Genomic DNA, 23,928 nt, shown 5'->3' with positions numbered 1-23,928 from the left:
TATGGATTAGTTTTCCTTATTTGAAATGAAATTCTCTACAAAATGGACATTATGAATTTTGAATAGCATCAAAAAAGTTTTTTCGCAAAATTGACATTACCGGCGCTTACGATTTTTGAACATAAAAATTTTGACAGTTTTTATGAAAATTTCTTTGTCTAAGAACAAATGACAGAAATATGGATTAGTTTTCCTTATCCGAAATGAAATTCTCTACAAAATGCACATTATGAATTTTGAATAGCATTAAAAAAGTATTTTCGCAAAATTGACAGTACCGGCCCTTGCAATCCTAAAACATAATTTGGACATAAATATGGAAACTTCTCTGACTAAGAACAAATGACAGAAATATGGATTAGTTTTCCTTATTCCAAATGAAATTCTTTAAAAAATGCACATTATGAATTTTCAATAGCATCAAAAAAGTTTTTTTGCAAAATTGACAGTACCGGCCCTTACGATTTTGGAACATAACAATTTCGACAGAGTTCTGGAAATTTCTCCGTCCAAGAATAAATGACAGAAATATGGATTAGTTTTCCTTATTCGAAATGAAATTCTCTACAAAATGCACATTATAAATTTTTAATAGCATTAAAAAAGTTTTTTTCCAAAATTGACAGCATCGGCCCTAGCAATTTTAAAACATGAAAGTTTGGACAGAGTTGCGGAAATTTCTCCGTCCAAGAATAAATGACAGAAATATGGATTAGTTTTCCTTATTCCAAATGAAATTCCCTACAAAATGCACATTATGAATTTTGAATAGCATCAAAAAAGGTTTTTTGCAAAATTGACAGTACCGGCCCTTACGATTTTGGAACATAACAATTTGGACAGAGTTGTGGAAATTTCTCCGTCTATGAACAAATGACAGAAATATGGATTAGTTTTCCTTATTCCAAATAAAATTCTTTACAAAATGCACATTATGAATTTTCAATAGCATCAAAAAAATTTTTTCGCAAAATTGACAGTACCGGCCCTTACGATTTTTGAACATAAATATTTTGACAGTTTTTATGAAAATTTCTTTGTCTAAGAACAAATGACAGAAATATGGATTAGTTTTCCTTATTCCAAATGAAATTTTCTACAAAATGCACATTATGAAGGTTGAATAGCATCAAAAAAGTTTTTTCACAAAATTGACAGTACCGGCCCTTACGATTTTGGAACATAAAAATTTGGACAGAGTTGTGGAAATTTCTCCGTCTATGAACAAATGACAGAAATATGGATTAGTTTTCCTTATTTGAAATGAAATTCTTTACAAAATGCACATTATGAATTTTGAATAGCATTAAAAAAGTTTTTTCGCAAAATTGACAGTACCGGCCCTTACGATTTTGGAACATAAAAATTTGGACAGAGTTGTGGAAATTTCTCCATCTATGAACAAATAAAAGACAGATATGGATTAGTTTTCCTTATTTGAAATGAAATTCTTTACAAAATGCACATTATGAATTTTCAATAGCATCAAAAAAGTTTTTTTGCAAAATTGACAGCACCGGCCCTAGCAATTTTAAAACATGAAAGTTTGGACAGAGTTGCGGAAATTTCTCCATCTATGAACAAATGACAGAAATATGGATTAGTTTTCCTTATTCTAAATGAAATTCTTTACAAAATGCACATTATGAATTTTCAATAGCATCAAAAAAGTTTTTTTGCAAAATTGACAGTACCGGCCCTTACGATTTTGGAACATAACGATTTGGACAGAGTTGTGGAAATTTCTCTGTCTATGAACAAATGACAGAAATATGGATTAGTTTTCCTTATTCCAAATGAAATTCTCTACAAAATGCACATTATGAAGGTTGAATAGCTTAAAAAAAGTTTTTTCACAAAATTGACAGTACAGTAAATTCCCTTACGATTTTGGAACATAAAAATTTGGACAGAGTTGTGGAAATTTCTCCGTCTATGAACAAATAACAGACAGATATGGATTAGTTTTCCTTATTTGAAATGAAATTCTCTACAAAATGGACATTATGAATTTTGAATAGCATCAAAAAAGTTTTTTTGCAAAATTGACAGTACCGGCCCTTACGATTTTGGAACATAACGATTTGGACAGAGTTGTGGAAATTTCTCTGTCTATGAACAAATGACAGAAATATGGATTAGTTTTCCTTATTCCAAATGAAATTCTCTACAAAATGCACATTATGAAGGTTGAATAGCTTAAAAAAAGTTTTTTCACAAAATTGACAGTACAGTAAATTCCCTTACGATTTTGGAACATAAAAATTTGGACAGAGTTGTGGAAATTTCTCCGTCTATGAACAAATAACAGACAGATATGGATTAGTTTTCCTTATTTGAAATGAAATTCTCTACAAAATGGACATTATGAATTTTGAATAGCATCAAAAAAGTTTTTTTCGCAAAATTGACATTACCGGCGCTTACGATTTTTGAACATAAAAATTTTGACAGTTTTTATGAAAATTTCTTTGTCTAAGAACAAATGACAGAAATATGGATTAGTTTTCCTTATTCGAAATGAAATTCTCTACAAAATGCACATTATGAATTTTGAATAGCATTAAAAAAGTTTTTTCGCAAAATTGACAGTACCGGCCCTTACGATTTTGGAACATAAAAATTTGGACTGAGTTGTGGAAATTTCTCCGTCTATGAACAAATGACAGAAATATGGATTAGTTTTCCTTATTCCAAATGAAATTCTCTACAAAATGCACATTATGAAGGTTGAATAGCTTAAAAAAAGTTTTTTCACAAAATTGACAGTACAGTAAATTCCCTTACGATTTTGGAACATAAAAATTTGGACAGAGTTGTGGAAATTTCTCCGTCTATGAACAAATAACAGACAGATATGGATTAGTTTTCCTTATTTGAAATGAAATTCTCTACAAAATGGACATTATGAATTTTGAATAGCATTAAAAAAGTTTTTTTGCAAAATTGATAGTACCGGCCCTTACGATTTTTGAACATAAAAATTTTGACAGTTTTTATGAAAATTTCTTTGTCTAAGAACAAATGACAGAAATATGGATTAGTTTTCCTTATTCCAAATGAAATTCTTTACAAAATGCACATTATGAATTTTCAATAGCATCAAAAAAGTTTTTTTGCAAAATTGACAGCATCGGCCCTAGCAATTTTAAAACATGAAAGTTTGGACAGAGTTGTGGAAATTTCTCCGTCTAAGAACAAATGACAGAAATATGGATTAGTTTTCCTTATTCGAAATGAAATTCTCTACAAAATGCACATTATGAATATTGAATAGCATCAAAAAAGTTTTTTCGCAAAATTGACAGTACCGCCGCTTACGATTTTGGAACATGAAAATTTGGACAGAGTTGTGGAAATTTCTCCGTCTATGAACAAATGACAGAAATATGGATTAGTTTTCCTTATTCCAAATGAAATTCTTTACAAAATGCACATTATGAATATTGAATAGCATCAAAAAAGTTTTTTCACAAAATTGACAGTACCGGCCCTTACGATTTTTGAACATAAAAATTTTGACAGATTTTATGAAAATTTCTTTGTCTAAGAACAAATGACAGAAATATGGATTAGTTTTCCTTATTTGAAATGAAATTCTCTACAAAATGCACATTATGAATTTTGAATAGCATTAAAAAAGTTTTTTTCCAAAATTGACAGCATCGGCCCTAGCATTTTTAAAACGTGAAACTTTGGACAGAGTTATGGAAATTTCTCCGTCTAACAACAAATGACAGAAATATGGATTAGTTTTTCTTATTCAAAATGAAATTCTCTACAAAATGCACATTATGAATTTTCAATAGCATCAAAAAAGTTTTTTCGCAAAATTGACAGCACCGGCCCTAGCAATTTTAAAACATGAAAGTTTGGACAGAGTTGTGGAAATTTCTCCATCTATGAACAAATGACAGAAATATGGATTAGTTTTCCTTATTCTAAATGAAATTCTTTACAAAATTCACATTATGAATTTTCAATAGCATCAAAAAAGTTTTTTTGCAAAATTGCCGTTACCGCCCTTACGATTTTGGAACATAACGATTTGGACAGAGTTGTGGAAATTTCTCTGTCTATGAACAAATGACAGAAATATGGATTAGTTTTCCTTATTCCAAATGAAATTCTCTACAAAATGCACATTATGAAGGTTGAATAGCTTAAAAAAAGTTTTTTCACAAAATTGACAGTACAGTAAATTCCCTTACGATTTTGGAACATAAAAATTTGGACAGAGTTGTGGAAATTTCTCCGTCTATGAACAAATAACAGACAGATATGGATTAGTTTTCCTTATTTGAAATGAAATTCTCTACAAAATGGACATTATGAATTTTGAATAGCATCAAAAAAGTTTTTTCGCAAAATTGACATTACCGGCGCTTACGATTTTTGAACATAAAAATTTTGACAGTTTTTATGAAAATTTCTTTGTCTAAGAACAAATGACAGAAATATGGATTAGTTTTCCTTATTTGAAATGAAATTCTCTACAAAATGCACATTATGAATTTTGAATAGCATTAAAAAAGTTTTTTCGCAAAATTGACAGCATCGGCCCTAGCATTTTTAAAACATGAAACTTTGGACAGAGTTGTGGAAATTTCTCCGTCTAACAACAAATGACAGAAATATGGATTAGTTTTCCTTATTCCAAATGAAATTTTCTACAAAATGCAAATTATGAAGGTTGAATAGCATCAAAAAAGTTTTTTCACAAAATTGACAGTACCGGCCCTTACGATTTTGGAACATAAAAATTTGGACAGAGTTGTGGAAATTTCTCCGTCTATGAACAAATGACAGAAATATGGATTAGTTTTCCTTATTTGAAATGAAATTCTCTACAAAATGCACATTATGAATTTTGAATAGCATTAAAAAAGTTTTTTCGCAAAATTGACAGTACCGGCCCTTACGATTTTGGAACATAAAAATTTGGACAGAGTTGTGGAAATTTCTCCGTCTATGAACAAATGACAGAAATATGGATTAGTTTTCCTTATTCCAAATGAAATTCTCTACAAAATGCACATTATGAATTTTGAATAGCATTAAAAAAGTTTTTTTCCAAAATTGACAGCATCGGCCCTAGCATTTTTAAAACATGAAACTTTGGACAGAGTTATGGAAATTTCTCCGTCTAACAACAAATGACAGAAATATGGATTAGTTTTTCTTATTCAAAATGAAATTCTCTACAAAATGCACATTATGAATTTTCAATAGCATCAAAAAAGTTTTTTTCCAAAATTGACAGTACCGGCCCTTACAATTTTGGAACATAACGATTTGGACAGAGTTGTGGAAATTTCTCTGTCTATGAACAAATGACAGAAATATGGATTAGTTTTCCTTATTCCAAATGAAATTCTCTACAAAATGCACATTATGAAGGTGAATAGCTTAAAAAAAGTTTTTTCACAAAATTGACAGTACAGTAAATTCCCTTACGATTTTGGAACATAAAAATTTGGACAGAGTTGTGGAAATTTCTCCGTCTATGAACAAATAACAGACAGATATGGATTAGTTTTCCTTATTTGAAATGAAATTCTCTACAAAATGGACATTATGAATTTTGAATAGCATCAAAAAAGTTTTTTCGCAAAATTGACATTACCGGCGCTTACGATTTTTGAACATAAAAATTTTGACAGTTTTTATGAAAATTTCTTTGTCTAAGAACAAATGACAGAAATATGGATTAGTTTTCCTTATCCGAAATGAAATTCTCTACAAAATGCACATTATGAATTTTGAATAGCATTAAAAAAGTATTTTCGCAAAATTGACAGTACCGGCCCTTGCAATCCTAAAACATAATTTGGACATAAATATGGAAACTTCTCTGACTAAGAACAAATGACAGAAATATGGATTAGTTTTCCTTATTCCAAATGAAATTCTTTAAAAAATGCACATTATGAATTTTCAATAGCATCAAAAAAGTTTTTTTGCAAAATTGACAGTACCGGCCCTTACGATTTTGGAACATAACAATTTCGACAGAGTTCTGGAAATTTCTCCGTCCAAGAATAAATGACAGAAATATGGATTAGTTTTCCTTATTCGAAATGAAATTCTCTACAAAATGCACATTATAAATTTTTAATAGCATTAAAAAAGTTTTTTTCCAAAATTGACAGCATCGGCCCTAGCAATTTTAAAACATGAAAGTTTGGACAGAGTTGCGGAAATTTCTCCGTCCAAGAATAAATGACAGAAATATGGATTAGTTTTCCTTATTCCAAATGAAATTCCCTACAAAATGCACATTATGAATTTTGAATAGCATCAAAAAAGGTTTTTTGCAAAATTGACAGTACCGGCCCTTACGATTTTGGAACATAACAATTTGGACAGAGTTGTGGAAATTTCTCCGTCTATGAACAAATGACAGAAATATGGATTAGTTTTCCTTATTCCAAATAAAATTCTTTACAAAATGCACATTATGAATTTTCAATAGCATCAAAAAAATTTTTTCGCAAAATTGACAGTACCGGCCCTTACGATTTTTGAACATAAATATTTTGACAGTTTTTATGAAAATTTCTTTGTCTAAGAACAAATGACAGAAATATGGATTAGTTTTCCTTATTCCAAATGAAATTTTCTACAAAATGCACATTATGAAGGTTGAATAGCATCAAAAAAGTTTTTTCACAAAATTGACAGTACCGGCCCTTACGATTTTGGAACATAAAAATTTGGACAGAGTTGTGGAAATTTCTCCGTCTATGAACAAATGACAGAAATATGGATTAGTTTTCCTTATTTGAAATGAAATTCTTTACAAAATGCACATTATGAATTTTGAATAGCATTAAAAAAGTTTTTTCGCAAAATTGACAGTACCGGCCCTTACGATTTTGGAACATAAAAATTTGGACAGAGTTGTGGAAATTTCTCCATCTATGAACAAATAAAAGACAGATATGGATTAGTTTTCCTTATTTGAAATGAAATTCTTTACAAAATGCACATTATGAATTTTCAATAGCATCAAAAAAGTTTTTTTGCAAAATTGACAGCACCGGCCCTAGCAATTTTAAAACATGAAAGTTTGGACAGAGTTGCGGAAATTTCTCCATCTATGAACAAATGACAGAAATATGGATTAGTTTTCCTTATTCTAAATGAAATTCTTTACAAAATGCACATTATGAATTTTCAATAGCATCAAAAAAGTTTTTTTGCAAAATTGACAGTACCGGCCCTTACGATTTTGGAACATAACGATTTGGACAGAGTTGTGGAAATTTCTCTGTCTATGAACAAATGACAGAAATATGGATTAGTTTTCCTTATTCCAAATGAAATTCTCTACAAAATGCACATTATGAAGGTTGAATAGCTTAAAAAAAGTTTTTTCACAAAATTGACAGTACAGTAAATTCCCTTACGATTTTGGAACATAAAAATTTGGACAGAGTTGTGGAAATTTCTCCGTCTATGAACAAATAACAGACAGATATGGATTAGTTTTCCTTATTTGAAATGAAATTCTCTACAAAATGGACATTATGAATTTTGAATAGCATCAAAAAAGTTTTTTTGCAAAATTGACAGTACCGGCCCTTACGATTTTGGAACATAACGATTTGGACAGAGTTGTGGAAATTTCTCTGTCTATGAACAAATGACAGAAATATGGATTAGTTTTCCTTATTCCAAATGAAATTCTCTACAAAATGCACATTATGAAGGTTGAATAGCTTAAAAAAAGTTTTTTCACAAAATTGACAGTACAGTAAATTCCCTTACGATTTTGGAACATAAAAATTTGGACAGAGTTGTGGAAATTTCTCCGTCTATGAACAAATAACAGACAGATATGGATTAGTTTTCCTTATTTGAAATGAAATTCTCTACAAAATGGACATTATGAATTTTGAATAGCATCAAAAAAGTTTTTTTCGCAAAATTGACATTACCGGCGCTTACGATTTTTGAACATAAAAATTTTGACAGTTTTTATGAAAATTTCTTTGTCTAAGAACAAATGACAGAAATATGGATTAGTTTTCCTTATTCGAAATGAAATTCTCTACAAAATGCACATTATGAATTTTGAATAGCATTAAAAAAGTATTTTCGCAAAATTGACAGTACTTTGCAATCCTAAAACATAATTTGGACATAAATATGGAAACTTCTCTGACTAAGAACAAATGACAGAAATATGGATTAGTTTTCCTTATTTGAAATGAAATTCTCTACAAAATGCACATTATGAATTTTGAATAGCATCAAAAAAGTTTTTTCGCAAAATTGATAGTACCGCTTACGATTTTGGAACATGAAAATTTGGACACAGTTGTGGAAATTTCTTCGTCTATGAACAAATGACAGAAATATGGATTAGTTTTCCTTATTCCAAATGAAATTCTTTAAAAAATGCACATTATGAATTTTCAATAGCATCAAAAAAGTTTTTTTGCAAAATTGACAGTACCGGCCCTTACGATTTTGGAACATAACAATTTCGACAGAGTTCTGGAAATTTCTCCGTCCAAGAATAAATGACAGAAATATGGATTAGTTTTCCTTATTCGAAATGAAATTCTCTACAAAATGCACATTATAAATTTTTAATAGCATTAAAAAAGTTTTTTTCCAAAATTGACAGCATCGGCCCTAGCAATTTTAAAACATGAAAGTTTGGACAGAGTTGCGGAAATTTCTCCGTCCAAGAATAAATGACAGAAATATGGATTAGTTTTCCTTATTCCAAATGAAATTCCCTACAAAATGCACATTATGAATTTTGAATAGCATCAAAAAAGGTTTTTTGCAAAATTGACAGTACCGGCCCTTACGATTTTGGAACATAACAATTTGGACAGAGTTGTGGAAATTTCTCCGTCTATGAACAAATGACAGAAATATGGATTAGTTTTCCTTATTCCAAATAAAATTCTTTACAAAATGCACATTATGAATTTTCAATAGCATCAAAAAAAATTTTTCGCAAAATTGACAGTACCGGCCCTTACGATTTTTGAACATAAATATTTTGACAGTTTTTATGAAAATTTCTTTGTCTAAGAACAAATGACAGAAATATGGATTAGTTTTCCTTATTTGAAATGAAATTCTCTACAAAATGCACATTATGAATTTTGAATAGCATTAAAAAAGTTTTTTCGCAAAATTGACAGCATCGGCCCTAGCATTTTTAAAACATGAAACTTTGGACAGAGTTGTGGAAATTTCTCCGTCTAACAACAAATGACAGAAATATGGATTAGTTTTCCTTATTCCAAATGAAATTTTCTACAAAATGCACATTATGAAGGTTGAATAGCATCAAAAAAGTTTTTTCACAAAATTGACAGTACCGGCCCTTACGATTTTGGAACATAAAAATTTGGACAGAGTTGTGGAAATTTCTCCGTCTATGAACAAATGACAGAAATATGGATTAGTTTTCCTTATTTGAAATGAAATTCTCTACAAAATGCACATTATGAATTTTGAATAGCATTAAAAAAGTTTTTTCGCAAAATTGACAGTACCGGCCCTTACGATTTTGGAACATAAAAATTTGGACAGAGTTGTGGAAATTTCTCCATCTATGAACAAATAACAGACAGATATGGATTAGTTTTCCTTATTTGAAATGAAATTCTTTACAAAATGCACATTATGAATTTTCAATAGCATCAAAAAAGTTTTTTTGCAAAACTGACAGCATTGGCCCTAGCATTTTTAAAACATGAAACTTTGAGACATGGACAGAGTTGTGGAAATTTCTCCGTCTAACAACAAATGACAGAAATATGGATTAGTTTTCCTTATTTGAAATGAAATTCTCTACAAAATGCACATTATGAATTTTGAATAGCATTAAAAAAGTTTTTTCGCAAAATTGACAGTACCGGCCCTTACGATTTTGGAACATAAAAATTTGGACTGAGTTGTGGAAATTTCTCCGTCTATGAACAAATGACAGAAATATGGATTAGTTTTCCTTATTTGAAATGAAATTCTCTACAAAATGCACATTATGAATTTTGAATAGCATTAAAAAAGTTTTTTCGCAAAATTGACAGCATCGGCCCTTACGATTTTGGAACATAAAAATTTGGACAGAGTTGTGGAAATTTCTCCGTCTATGAACAAATAACAGACAGATATGGATTAGTTTTCCTTATTTGAAATGAAATTCTCTACAAAATGGACATTATGAATTTTGAATAGCATCAAAAAAGTTTTTTCACAAAATTGACAGTACCGGCCCTTACGATTTTTGAACATAAAAATTTTGACAGATTTTATGAAAATTTCTTTGTCTAAGAACAAATGACAGAAATATGGATTAGTTTTCCTTATTTGAAATGAAATTCTCTACAAAATGCACATTATGAATTTTGAATAGCATTAAAAAAGTTTTTTTCCAAAATTGACAGCATCGGCCCTAGCATTTTTAAAACGTGAAACTTTGGACAGAGTTATGGAAATTTCTCCGTCTAACAACAAATGACAGAAATATGGATTAGTTTTTCTTATTCAAAATGAAATTCTCTACAAAATGCACATTATGAATTTTCAATAGCATCAAAAAAGTTTTTTCGCAAAATTGACAGCACCGGCCCTAGCAATTTTAAAACATGAAAGTTTGGACAGAGTTGTGGAAATTTCTCCATCTATGAACAAATGACAGAAATATGGATTAGTTTTCCTTATTCTAAATGAAATTCTTTACAAAATTCACATTATGAATTTTCAATAGCATCAAAAAAGTTTTTTTGCAAAATTGACAGTACCGGCCCTTACGATTTTGGAACATAACGATTTGGACAGAGTTGTGGAAATTTCTCTGTCTATGAACAAATGACAGAAATATGTATTAGTTTTCCTTATTCCAAATGAAATTCTCTACAAAATGCACATTATGAAGGTTGAATAGCTTAAAAAAAGTTTTTTCACAAAATTGACAGTACAGTAAATTCCCTTACGATTTTGGAACATAAAAATTTGGACAGAGTTGTGGAAATTTCTCCGTCTATGAACAAATAACAGACAGATATGGATTAGTTTTCCTTATTTGAAATGAAATTCTCTACAAAATGGACATTATGAATTTTGAATAGCATCAAAAAAGTTTTTTCGCAAAATTGACATTACCGGCGCTTACGATTTTTTAACATAAAAATTTTGACAGTTTTTATGAAAATTTCTTTGTCTAAGAACAAATGACAGAAATATGGATTAGTTTTCCTTATTTGAAATGAAATTCTCTACAAAATGCACATTATGAATTTTGAATAGCATTAAAAAAGTTTTTTCGCAAAATTGACAGCATCGGCCCTAGCATTTTTAAAACATGAAACTTTGGACAGAGTTGTGGAAATTTCTCCGTCTAACAACAAATGACAGAAATATGGATTAGTTTTCCTTATTCCAAATGAAATTTTCTACAAAATGCACATTATGAAGGTTGAATAGCATCAAAAAAGTTTTTTCACAAAATTGACAGTACCGGCCCTTACGATTTTGGAACATAAAAATTTGGACAGAGTTGTGGAAATTTCTCCGTCTATGAACAAATGACAGAAATATGGATTAGTTTTCCTTATTTGAAATGAAATTCTCTACAAAATGCACATTATGAATTTTGAATAGCATTAAAAAAGTTTTTTCGCAAAATTGACAGTACCGGCCCTTACGATTTTGGAACATAAAAATTTGGACAGAGTTGTGGAAATTTCTCCGTCTATGAACAAATGACAGAAATATGGATTAGTTTTCCTTATTCCAAATGAAATTCTCTACAAAATGCACATTATGAATTTTGAATAGCATTAAAAAAGTTTTTTTCCAAAATTGACAGCATCGGCCCTAGCATTTTTAAAACATGAAACTTTGGACAGAGTTATGGAAATTTCTCCGTCTAACAACAAATGACAGAAATATGGATTAGTTTTTCTTATTCAAAATGAAATTCTCTACAAAATGCACATTATGAATTTTCAATAGCATCAAAAAAGTTTTTTTCCAAAATTGACAGCACCGGCCCTAGCAATTTTAAAACATGAAAGTTTGGACAGAGTTGCGGAAATTTCTCCGTCCAACAATAAATGACAGAAATATGGATTAGTTTTCCTTATTCCAAATGAAATTCCCTACAAAATGCACATTATGAATTTTGAATAGCATCAAAAAAGTTTTTTCGCAAAATTGACAGCACCGGCCCTAGCAATTTTAAAACATGAAAATTTGGACAGAGTTGTGGAAATTTCTCCATCTATGAACAAATGACAGAAATATGGATTAGTTTTCCTTATTCTAAATGAAATTCTTTACAAAATGGACATTATGAATTTTGAATAGCATCAAAAAAGTTTTTTCGCAAAATTGACAGTACCGGGCCCTTACGATTTTTGAACATAAAAATTTTGACAGTTTTTATGAAAATTTCTTTGTCTAAGAACAAATGACAGAAATATGGATTAGTTTTCCTTATTCGAAATGAAATTCTCTACAAAATGCACATTATGAATTTTGAATAGCATTAAAAAAGTATTTTCGCAAAATTGACAGTACCGGCCCTTGCAATTTTAAAACATAATTTGGACATAAATATGGAAACTTCTCTGACTAAGAACAAATGACAGAAATATGGATTAGTTTTCCTTATTTGAAATGAAATTCTCTACAAAATGCACATTATGAATTTTGAATAGCATCAAAAAAGTTTTTTCGCAAAATTGATAGTACCGCTTACGATTTCGGAACATGAAAATTTGGACACAGTTGTGGAAATTTCTTCGTCTATGAACAAATGACAGAAATATGGATTAGTTTTCCTTATTCCAAATGAAATTCTTTAAAAAATGCACATTATGAATTTTCAATAGCATTAAAAAAGTTTTTTTCCAAAATTGACAGCATCGGCCCTAGCAATTTTAAAACATGAAAGTTTGGACAGAGTTGCGGAAATTTCTCCGTCCAAGAATAAATGACAGAAATATGGATTAGTTTTCCTTATTCCAAATGAAATTCCCTACAAAATGCACATTATGAATTTTGAATAGCATCAAAAAAGGTTTTTTGCAAAATTGACAGTACCGGCCCTTACGATTTTGGAACATAACAATTTGGACAGAGTTGTGGAAATTTCTCCGTCTATGAACAAATGACAGAAATATGGATTAGTTTTCCTTATTCCAAATAAAATTCTTTACAAAATGCACATTATGAATTTTGAATAGCATCAAAAAATTTTTTTCGCAAAATTGACAGTACCGGCCCTTACGATTTTTGAACATAAATATTTTGACAGTTTTTATGAAAATTTCTTTGTCTAAGAACAAATGACAGAAATATGGATTAGTTTTCCTTATTTGAAATGAAATTCTCTACAAAATGCACATTATGAATTTTGAACAGCATTAAAAAAGTTTTTTCGCAAAATTGACAGCATCGGCCCTAGCATTTTTAAAACATGAAACTTTGGACAGAGTTGTGGAAATTTCTCCGTCTAACAACAAATGACAGAAATATGGATTAGTTTTCCTTATTCCAAATGAAATTTTCTACAAAATGCACATTATGAAGGTTGAATAGCATCAAAAAAGTTTTTTCACAAAATTGACAGTACCGGCCCTTACGATTTTGGAACATAAAAATTTGGACAGAGTTGTGGAAATTTCTCCGTCTATGAACAAATGACAGAAATATGGATTAGTTTTCCTTATTTGAAATGAAATTCTCTACAAAATGCACATTATGAATTTTGAATAGCATTAAAAAAGTTTTTTCGCAAAATTGACAGTACCGGCCCTTACGATTTTGGAACATAAAAATTTGGACAGAGTTGTGGAAATTTCTCCGTCTATGAACAAATGACAGAAATATGGATTAGTTTTCCTTATTCCAAATGAAATTCTTTAAAAAATGCACATTATGAATTTTCAATAGCATTAAAAAAGTTTTTTTCCAAAATTGACAGCATCGGCCCTAGCATTTTTAAAACATGAAACTTTGGACAGAGTTATGGAAATTTCTCCGTCTAACAACAAATGACAGAAATATGGATTAGTTTTTCTTATTCAAAATGAAATTCTCTACAAAATGCACATTATGAATTTTCAATAGCATCAAAAAAGTTTTTTTCCAAAATTGACAGCACCGGCCCTAGCAATTTTAAAACATGAAAATTTGGACAGAGTTGTGGAAATTTCTCCATCTATGAACAAATGACAGAAATATGGATTAGTTTTCCTTATTCGAAATGAAATTCTCTACAAAATGCACATTATGAATTTTGAATAGCATTAAAAAAGTATTTTCGCAAAATTGACAGTACCGGCCCTTGCAATTTTAAAACATAATTTGGACATAAATATGGAAACTTCTCTGACTAAGAACAAATGACAGAAATATGGATTAGTTTTCCTTATTTGAAATGAAATTCTCTACAAAATGCACATTATGAATTTTGAATAGCATCAAAAAAGTTTTTTCGCAAAATTGATAGTACCGCTTACGATTTTGGAACATGAAAATTTGGACACAGTTGTGGAAATTTCTTCGTCTATGAACAAATGACAGAAATATGGATTAGTTTTCCTTATTCCAAATGAAATTCTTTAAAAAATGCACATTATGAATTTTCAATAGCATCAAAAAAGTTTTTTTGCAAAATTGACAGTAACAGCCCTAACGATTTTGGAACATAACAATTTCGACAGAGTTGTGGAAATTTCTCCGTCTATGAACAAATGACAGAAATATGGATTATTTTTCCTTATTCGAAATCAAATTCTCTACAAAATGCACATTATAAATTTTTAATAGCATTAAAAAAGTTTTTTTCCAAAATTGACAGCATCGGCCCTAGCAATTTTAAAACATGAAAGTTTGGACAGAGTTGCGGAAATTTCTCCGTCCAAGAATAAATGACAGAAATATGGATTAGTTTTCCTTATTCCAAATAAAATTCTTTACAAAATGCACATTATGAATTTTCAATAGCATCAAAAAAGTTTTTTCGCAAAATTGACAGTACCGGCCCTTACGATTTTTGAACATAAATATTTTGACAGTTTTTATGAAAATTTCTTTGTCTAAGAACAAATGACAGAAATATGGATTAGTTTTCCTTATTTGAAATGAAATTCTCTACAAAATGCACATTATGAATTTTGAATAGCATTAAAAAAGTTTTTTCGCAAAATTGACAGCATCGGCCCTAGCATTTTTAAAACATGAAACTTTGGACAGAGTTGTGGAAATTTCTCCGTCTAACAACAAATGACAGAAATATGGATTAGTTTTCCTTATTCCAAATGAAATTTTCTACAAAATGCACATTATGAAGGTTGAATAGCATCAAAAAAGTTTTTTCACAAAATTGACAGTACCGGCCCTTACGATTTTGGAACATAAAAATTTTGACAGCGTTGTGGAAATTTCTCCGTCCAAGAATAAATGACAGAAATATGGATTAGTTTTCCTTATTCGAAATGAAATTCTCTACAAAATGCACAGTAAGAATTTTGAATAGCAATAAAAAAAGTTTTTTTGCAAAATTGACAGCACCGGCCCTAGCAATTTTAAAACATGAAATTTTGGACTGAGTTGTGGAAATTTATCCATCTAAGAACAAATAACAGAAATATGGATTAGTTTTCCTTATTCGAAATGAAATTCTCTACAAAATGCACATTATGAATATTGAATAGCATCAAAAGAGTTTTTTCGTAAAATTGACAGTACCGCCGCTTACGATTATGGAACATGAAAATTTGGACAGAGTTGTGGAAATTTCTCCGTCTATGAACAAATGACAGAAATATGGATTAGTTTTCCTTATTCCAAATGAAATTCTTTACAAAATGCACATTATGAATATTGAATAGCATCAAAAAAGTTTTTTCACAAAAATGACAGTACCGGGCCCTTACGATTTTTGAACATAAAAATTTTGACAGTTTTTATGAAAATTTCTTTGTCTAAGAACAAATGACAGAAATATGGATTAGTTTTCCTTATTTGAAATGAAATTCTCTACAAAATGCACATTATGAATTTTGAATAGCATTAAAAAAGTTTTTTTCCAAAATTGACAGCATCGGCCCTAGCATTTTTAAAACATGAAACTTTGGACAGAGTTATGGAAATTTCTCCGTCTAACAACAAATGACAGAAATATGGATTAGTTTTTCTTATTCAAAATGAAATTCTCTACAAAATGCACATTATGAATTTTCAATAGCATCAAAAAAGTTTTTTTCCAAAATTGACAGCACCGGCCCTAGCAATTTTAAAACATGAAAGTTTGGACAGATTTGCGGAAATTTCTCCGTCCAAGAATAAATGACAGAAATATGGATTAGTTTTCCTTATTCCAAATGAAATTCCCTACAAAATGCACATTATGAATTTTGAATAGCATCAAAAAAGTTTTTTCGCAAAATTGACAGCACCGGCCCTAGCAATTTTAAAACATGAAAATTTGGACAGAGTTGTGGAAATTTCTCCATCTATGAACAAATAACCGACAGATATGGATTAGTTTTCCTTATTTGAAATGAAATTCTTTACAAAATGCACATTATGAATTTTCAATAGCATCAAAAAAGTTTTTTTGCAAAATTGACAGCATTGGCCCTAGCATTTTTAAAACGTGAAACTTTGGACAGAGTTATGGAAATTTCTCCGTCTAACAACAAATGACAGAAATATGGATTAGTTTTTCTTATTCAAAATGAAATTCTCTACAAAATGCACATTATGAATTTTCAATAGCATCAAAAAAGTTTTTTTGCAAAATTGACAGTACCGGCCCTTACGATTTTGGAACATAACGATTTGGACAGAGTTGTGGAAATTTCTGTCTATGAACAAATGACAGAAATATGGATTAGTTTTCCTTATTCCAAATGAAATTCTCTACAAAATGCACATTATGAAGGTTGAATAGCTTAAAAAAAGTTTTTTCACAAAATTGACAGTACAGTAAATTCCCTTACGATTTTGGAACATAAAAATTTGGACAGAGTTGTGGAAATTTCTCCGTCTATGAACAAATAACAGACAGATATGGATTAGTTTTCCTTATTTGAAATGAAATTCTCTACAAAATGGACATTATGAATTTTGAATAGCATCAAAAAAGTTTTTTCGCAAAATTGACATTACCGGCGCTTACGATTTTTGAACATAAAAATTTTGACAGTTTTTATGAAAATTTCTTTGTCTAAGAACAAATGACAGAAATATGGATTAGTTTTCCTTATTCGAAATGAAATTCTCTACAAAATGCACATTATGAATTTTGAATAGCATTAAAAAAGTATTTTCGCAAAATTGACAGTACTTTGCAATCCTTAAACATAATTTGGACATAAATATGGAAACTTCTCTGACTAAGAACAAATGACAGAAATATGGATTAGTTTTCCTTATTTGAAATGAAATTCTCTACAAAATGCACATTATGAATTTTGAATAGCATCAAAAAAGTTTTTTCGCAAAATTGATAGTACCGCTTACGATTTCGGAACATGAAAATTTGGACACAGTTGTGGAAATTTCTTCGTCTATGAACAAATGACAGAAATATGGATTAGTTTTCCTTATTCCAAATGAAATTCTTTAAAAAATGCACATTATGAATTTTCAATAGCATCAAAAAAGTTTTTTTGCAAAATTGACAGTACCGGCCCTTACGATTTTGGAACATAACAATTTCGACAGAGTTCTGGAAATTTCTCCGTCCAAGAATAAATGACAGAAATATGGATTAGTTTTCCTTATTCGAAATGAAATTCTCTACAAAATGCACATTATAAATTTTTAATAGCATTAAAAAAGTTTTTTTCCAAAATTGACAGCATCGGCCCTAGCAATTTTAAAACATGAAAGTTTGGACAGAGTTGCGGAAATTTCTCCGTCCAAGAATAAATGACAGAAATATGGATTAGTTTTCCTTATTCCAAATGAAATTCCCTACAAAATGCACATTATGAATTTTGAATAGCATCAAAAAAGGTTTTTTGCAAAATTGACAGTACCGGCCCTTACGATTTTGGAACATAACAATTTGGACAGAGTTGTGGAAATTTCTCCGTCTATGAACAAATGACAGAAATATGGATTAGTTTTCCTTATTCCAAATAAAATTCTTTACAAAATGCACATTATGAATTTTGAATAGCATCAAAAAATTTTTTTCGCAAAATTGACAGTACCGGCCCTTACGATTTTTGAACATAAATATTTTGACAGTTTTTATGAAAATTTCTTTGTCTAAGAACAAATGACAGAAATATGGATTAGTTTTCCTTATTTGAAATGAAATTCTCTACAAAATGCACATTATGAATTTTGAATAGCATTAAAAAAGTTTTTTCGCAAAATTGACAGCATCGGCCCTAGCATTTTTAAAACATGAAACTTTGGACAGAGTTGTGGAAATTTCTCCGTCTAACAACAAATGACAGAAATATGGATTAGTTTTCCTTATTCCAAATGAAATTTTCTACAAAATGCACATTATGAAGGTTGAATAGCATCAAAAAAGTTTTTTCACAAAATTGACAGTACCGGCCCTTACGATTTTGGAACATAAAAATTTGGACAGAGTTGTGGAAATTTCTCCGTCTATGAACAAATGACAGAAATATGGATTAGTTTTCCTTATTTGAAATGAAATTCTCTACAAAATGCACATTATGAATTTTGAATAGCATTAAAAAAGTTTTTTCGCAAAATTGACAGTACCGGCCCTTACGATTTTGGAACATAAAAATTTGGACAGAGTTGTGGAAATTTCTCCGTCTATGAACAAATGACAGAAATATGGATTAGTTTTCCTTATTCCAAATGAAATTCTTTAAAAAATGCACATTATGAATTTTCAATAGCATTAAAAAAGTTTTTTTCCAAAATTGACAGCATCGGCCCTAGCATTTTTAAAACATGAAACTTTGGACAGAGTTATGGAAATTTCTCCGTCTAACAACAAATGACAGAAATATGGATTAGTTTTTCTTATTCAAAATGAAATTCTCTACAAAATGCACATTATGAATTTTCAATAGCATCAAAAAAGTTTTTTTCCAAAATTGACAGCACCGGCCCTAGCAATTTTAAAACATGAAAATTTGGACAGAGTTGTGGAAATTTCTCCATCTATGAACAAATGACAGAAATATGGATTAGTTTTCCTTATTCGAAATGAAATTCTCTACAAAATGCACATTATGAATTTTGAATAGCATTAAAAAAGTATTTTCGCAAAATTGACAGTACCGGCCCTTGCAATTTTAAAACATAATTTGGACATAAATATGGAAACTTCTCTGACTAAGAACAAATGACAGAAATATGGATTAGTTTTCCTTATTTGAAATGAAATTCTCTACAAAATGCACATTATGAATTTTGAATAGCATCAAAAAAGTTTTTTCGCAAAATTGATAGTACCGCTTACGATTTTGGAACATGAAAATTTGGACACAGTTGTGGAAATTTCTTCGTCTATGAACAAATGACAGAAATATGGATTAGTTTTCCTTATTCCAAATGAAATTCTTTAAAAAATGCACATTATGAATTTTCAATAGCATCAAAAAAGTTTTTTTGCAAAATTGACAGTAACAGCCCTTACGATTTTGGAACATAACAATTTCGACAGAGTTGTGGAAATTTCTCCGTCTATGAACAAATGACAGAAATATGGATTATTTTTCCTTATTCGAAATCAAATTCTCTACAAAATGCACATTATAAATTTTTAATAGCATTAAAAAAGTTTTTTTCCAAAATTGACAGCATCGGCCCTAGCAATTTTAAAACATGAAAGTTTGGACAGAGTTGCGGAAATTTCTCCGTCCAAGAATAAATGACAGAAATATGGATTAGTTTTCCTTATTCCAAATAAAATTCTTTACAAAATGCACATTATGAATTTTCAATAGCATCAAAAAAGTTTTTTCGCAAAATTGACAGTACCGGCCCTTACGATTTTTGAACATAAATATTTTGACAGTTTTTATGAAAATTTCTTTGTCTAAGAACAAATGACAGAAATATGGATTAGTTTTCCTTATTTGAAATGAAATTCTCTACAAAATGCACATTATGAATTTTGAATAGCATTAAAAAAGTTTTTTCGCAAAATTGACAGCATCGGCCCTAGCATTTTTAAAACATGAAACTTTGGACAGAGTTGTGGAAATTTCTCCGTCTAACAACAAATGACAGAAATATGGATTAGTTTTCCTTATTCCAAATGAAATTTTCTACAAAATGCACATTATGAAGGTTGAATAGCATCAAAAAAGTTTTTTCACAAAATTGACAGTACCGGCCCTTACGATTTTGGAACATAAAAATTTTGACAGCGTTGTGGAAATTTCTCCGTCCAAGAATAAATGACAGAAATATGGATTAGTTTTCCTTATTCGAAATGAAATTCTCTACAAAATGCACAGTAAGAATTTTGAATAGCAATAAAAAAAGTTTTTTTGCAAAATTGACAGCACCGGCCCTAGCAATTTTAAAACATGAAATTTTGGACTGAGTTGTGGAAATTTATCCATCTAAGAACAAATAACAGAAATATGGATTAGTTTTCCTTATTCGAAATGAAATTCTCTACAAAATGCACATTATGAATATTGAATAGCATCAAAAGAGTTTTTTCGTAAAATTGACAGTACCGCCGCTTACGATTATGGAACATGAAAATTTGGACAGAGTTGTGGAAATTTCTCCGTCTATGAACAAATGACAGAAATATGGATTAGTTTTCCTTATTCCAAATGAAATTCTTTACAAAATGCACATTATGAATATTGAATAGCATCAAAAAAGTTTTTTCACAAAAATGACAGTACCGGGCCCTTACGATTTTTGAACATAAAAATTTTGACAGTTTTTATGAAAATTTCTTTGTCTAAGAACAAATGACAGAAATATGGATTAGTTTTCCTTATTTGAAATGAAATTCTCTACAAAATGCACATTATGAATTTTGAATAGCATTAAAAAAGTTTTTTTCCAAAATTGACAGCATCGGCCCTAGCATTTTTAAAACATGAAACTTTGGACAGAGTTATGGAAATTTCTCCGTCTAACAACAAATGACAGAAATATGGATTAGTTTTTCTTATTCAAAATGAAATTCTCTACAAAATGCACATTATGAATTTTCAATAGCATCAAAAAAGTTTTTTTCCAAAATTGACAGCACCGGCCCTAGCAATTTTAAAACATGAAAGTTTGGACAGATTTGCGGAAATTTCTCCGTCCAAGAATAAATGACAGAAATATGGATTAGTTTTCCTTATTCCAAATGAAATTCCCTACAAAATGCACATTATGAATTTTGAATAGCATCAAAAAAGTTTTTTCGCAAAATTGACAGCACCGGCCCTAGCAATTTTAAAACATGAAAATTTGGACAGAGTTGTGGAAATTTCTCCATCTATGAACAAATGACAGAAATATGGATTAGTTTTCCTTATTCTAAATGAAATTCTTTACAAAATGGACATTATGAATTTTGAATAGCATCAAAAAAGTTTTTTCGCAAAATTGACAGTACCGGGCCCTTGCAATTTTAAAACATAATTTGGACATAAATATGGAAACTTCTCTGACTAAGAACAAATGACAGAAATATGGATTAGTTTTCCTTATTTGAAATGAAATTCTCTACAAAATGCACATTATGAATTTTGAATAGCATCAAAAAAGTTTTTTCGCAAAATTGATAGTACCGCTTACGATTTTGGAACATGAAAATTTGGACACAGTTGTGGAAATTTCTTCGTCTATGAACAAATGACAGAAATATGGATTAGTTTTCCTTATTCTAAATGAAATTCTTTACAAAATGCACATTATGAATTTTCAATAGCATCAAAAAAGTTTTTTTGCAAAATTGACAGTACCGGCCCTTACGATTTTGGAACATAACGATTTGGACAGAGTTGTGGAAATTTCTCCGTCTATGAACAAATAACAGACAGATATGGATTAGTTTTCCTTATTTGAAATGAAATTCTCTACAAAATGGACATTATGAATTTTGAATAGCATCAAAAAAGTTTTTTCGCAAAATTGACATTACCGGCGCTTACGATTTTTGAACATAAAAATTTTGACAGTTTTTATGAAAATTTCTTTGTCTAAGAACAAATGACAGAAATATGGATTAGTTTTCCTTATTCGAAATGAAATTCTCTACAAAATGCACATTATGAATTTTGAATAGCATTAAAAAAGTATTTTCGCAAAATTGACAGTACCGGCCCTTGCAATCCTAAAACATAATTTGGACATAAATATGGAAACTTCTCTGACTAAGAACAAATGACAGAAATATGGATTAGTTTTCCTTATTCCAAATGAAATTCTTTAAAAAATGCACATTATGAATTTTCAATAGCATCAAAAAAGTTTTTTTGCAAAATTGACAGTACCGGCCCTTACGATTTTGGAACATAACAATTTCGACAGAGTTCTGGAAATTTCTCCGTCCAAGAATAAATGACAGAAATATGGATTAGTTTTCCTTATTCGAAATGAAATTCTCTACAAAATGCACATTATAAATTTTTAATAGCATTAAAAAAGTTTTTTTCCAAAATTGACAGCATCGGCCCTAGCATTTTTAAAACATGAAACTTTGGACAGAGTTGTGGAAATTTCTCCGTCTAACAACAAATGACAGAAATATGGATTAGTTTTCCTTATTCCAAATGAAATTTTCTACAAAATGCACATTATGAAGGTTGAATAGCATCAAAAAAGTTTTTTCACAAAATTGACAGTACCGGCCCTTACGATTTTGGAACATAAAAATTTGGACAGAGTTGTGGAAATTTCTCCGTCTATGAACAAATGACAGAAATATGGATTAGTTTTCCTTATTTGAAATGAAATTCTCTACAAAATGCACATTATGAATTTTGAATAGCATTAAAAAAGTTTTTTCGCAAAATTGACAGTACCGGCCCTTACGATTTTGGAACATAAAAATTTGGACAGAGTTGTGGAAATTTCTCCATCTATGAACAAATAACCGACAGATATGGATTAGTTTTCCTTATTTGAAATGAAATTCTTTACAAAATGCACATTATGAATTTTCAATAGCATCAAAAAAGTTTTTTTGCAAAATTGACAGCATTGGCCCTAGCATTTTTAAAACGTGAAACTTTGGACAGAGTTATGGAAATTTCTCCGTCTAACAACAAATGACAGAAATATGGATTAGTTTTTCTTATTCAAAATGAAATTCTCTACAAAATGCACATTATGAATTTTCAATAGCATCAAAAAAGTTTTTTCGCAAAATTGACAGCACCGGCCCTAGCAATTTTAAAACATGAAAGTTTGGACAGAGTTGCGGAAATTTCTCCATCTATGAACAAATGACAGAAATATGGATTAGTTTTCCTTATTTGAAATGAAATTCTCTACAAAATGGACATTATGAATTTTGAATAGCATCAAAAAAGTTTTTTCGCAAAATTGACATTACCGGCGCTTACGATTTTTGAACATAAAAATTTTGACAGTTTTTATGAAAATTTCTTTGTCTAAGAACAAATGACAGAAATATGGATTAGTTTTCCTTATTCGAAATGAAATTCTCTACAAAATGCACATTATGAATTTTGAATAGCATTAAAAAAGTATTTTCGCAAAATTGACAGTACTTTGCAATCCTAAAACATAATTTGGACATAAATATGGAAACTTCTCTGACTAAGAACAAATGACAGAAATATGGATTAGTTTTCCTTATTTGAAATGAAATTCTCTACAAAATGCACATTATGAATTTTGAATAGCATCAAAAAAGTTTTTTCGCAAAATTGATAGTACCGCTTACGATTTTGGAACATGAAAATTTGGACACAGTTGTGGAAATTTCTTCGTCTATGAACA

This window comes from Pholcus phalangioides, unplaced genomic scaffold (assembly GCF_987345545.1).
Source record: "Pholcus phalangioides strain wild (caught in Gottingen) unplaced genomic scaffold, Ppha-v1.0 ptg000014l_1, whole genome shotgun sequence".
NCBI classification, from domain to species: domain Eukaryota; kingdom Metazoa; phylum Arthropoda; class Arachnida; order Araneae; family Pholcidae; genus Pholcus; species Pholcus phalangioides.
This window is presented reverse-complemented; position numbering follows the sequence as displayed.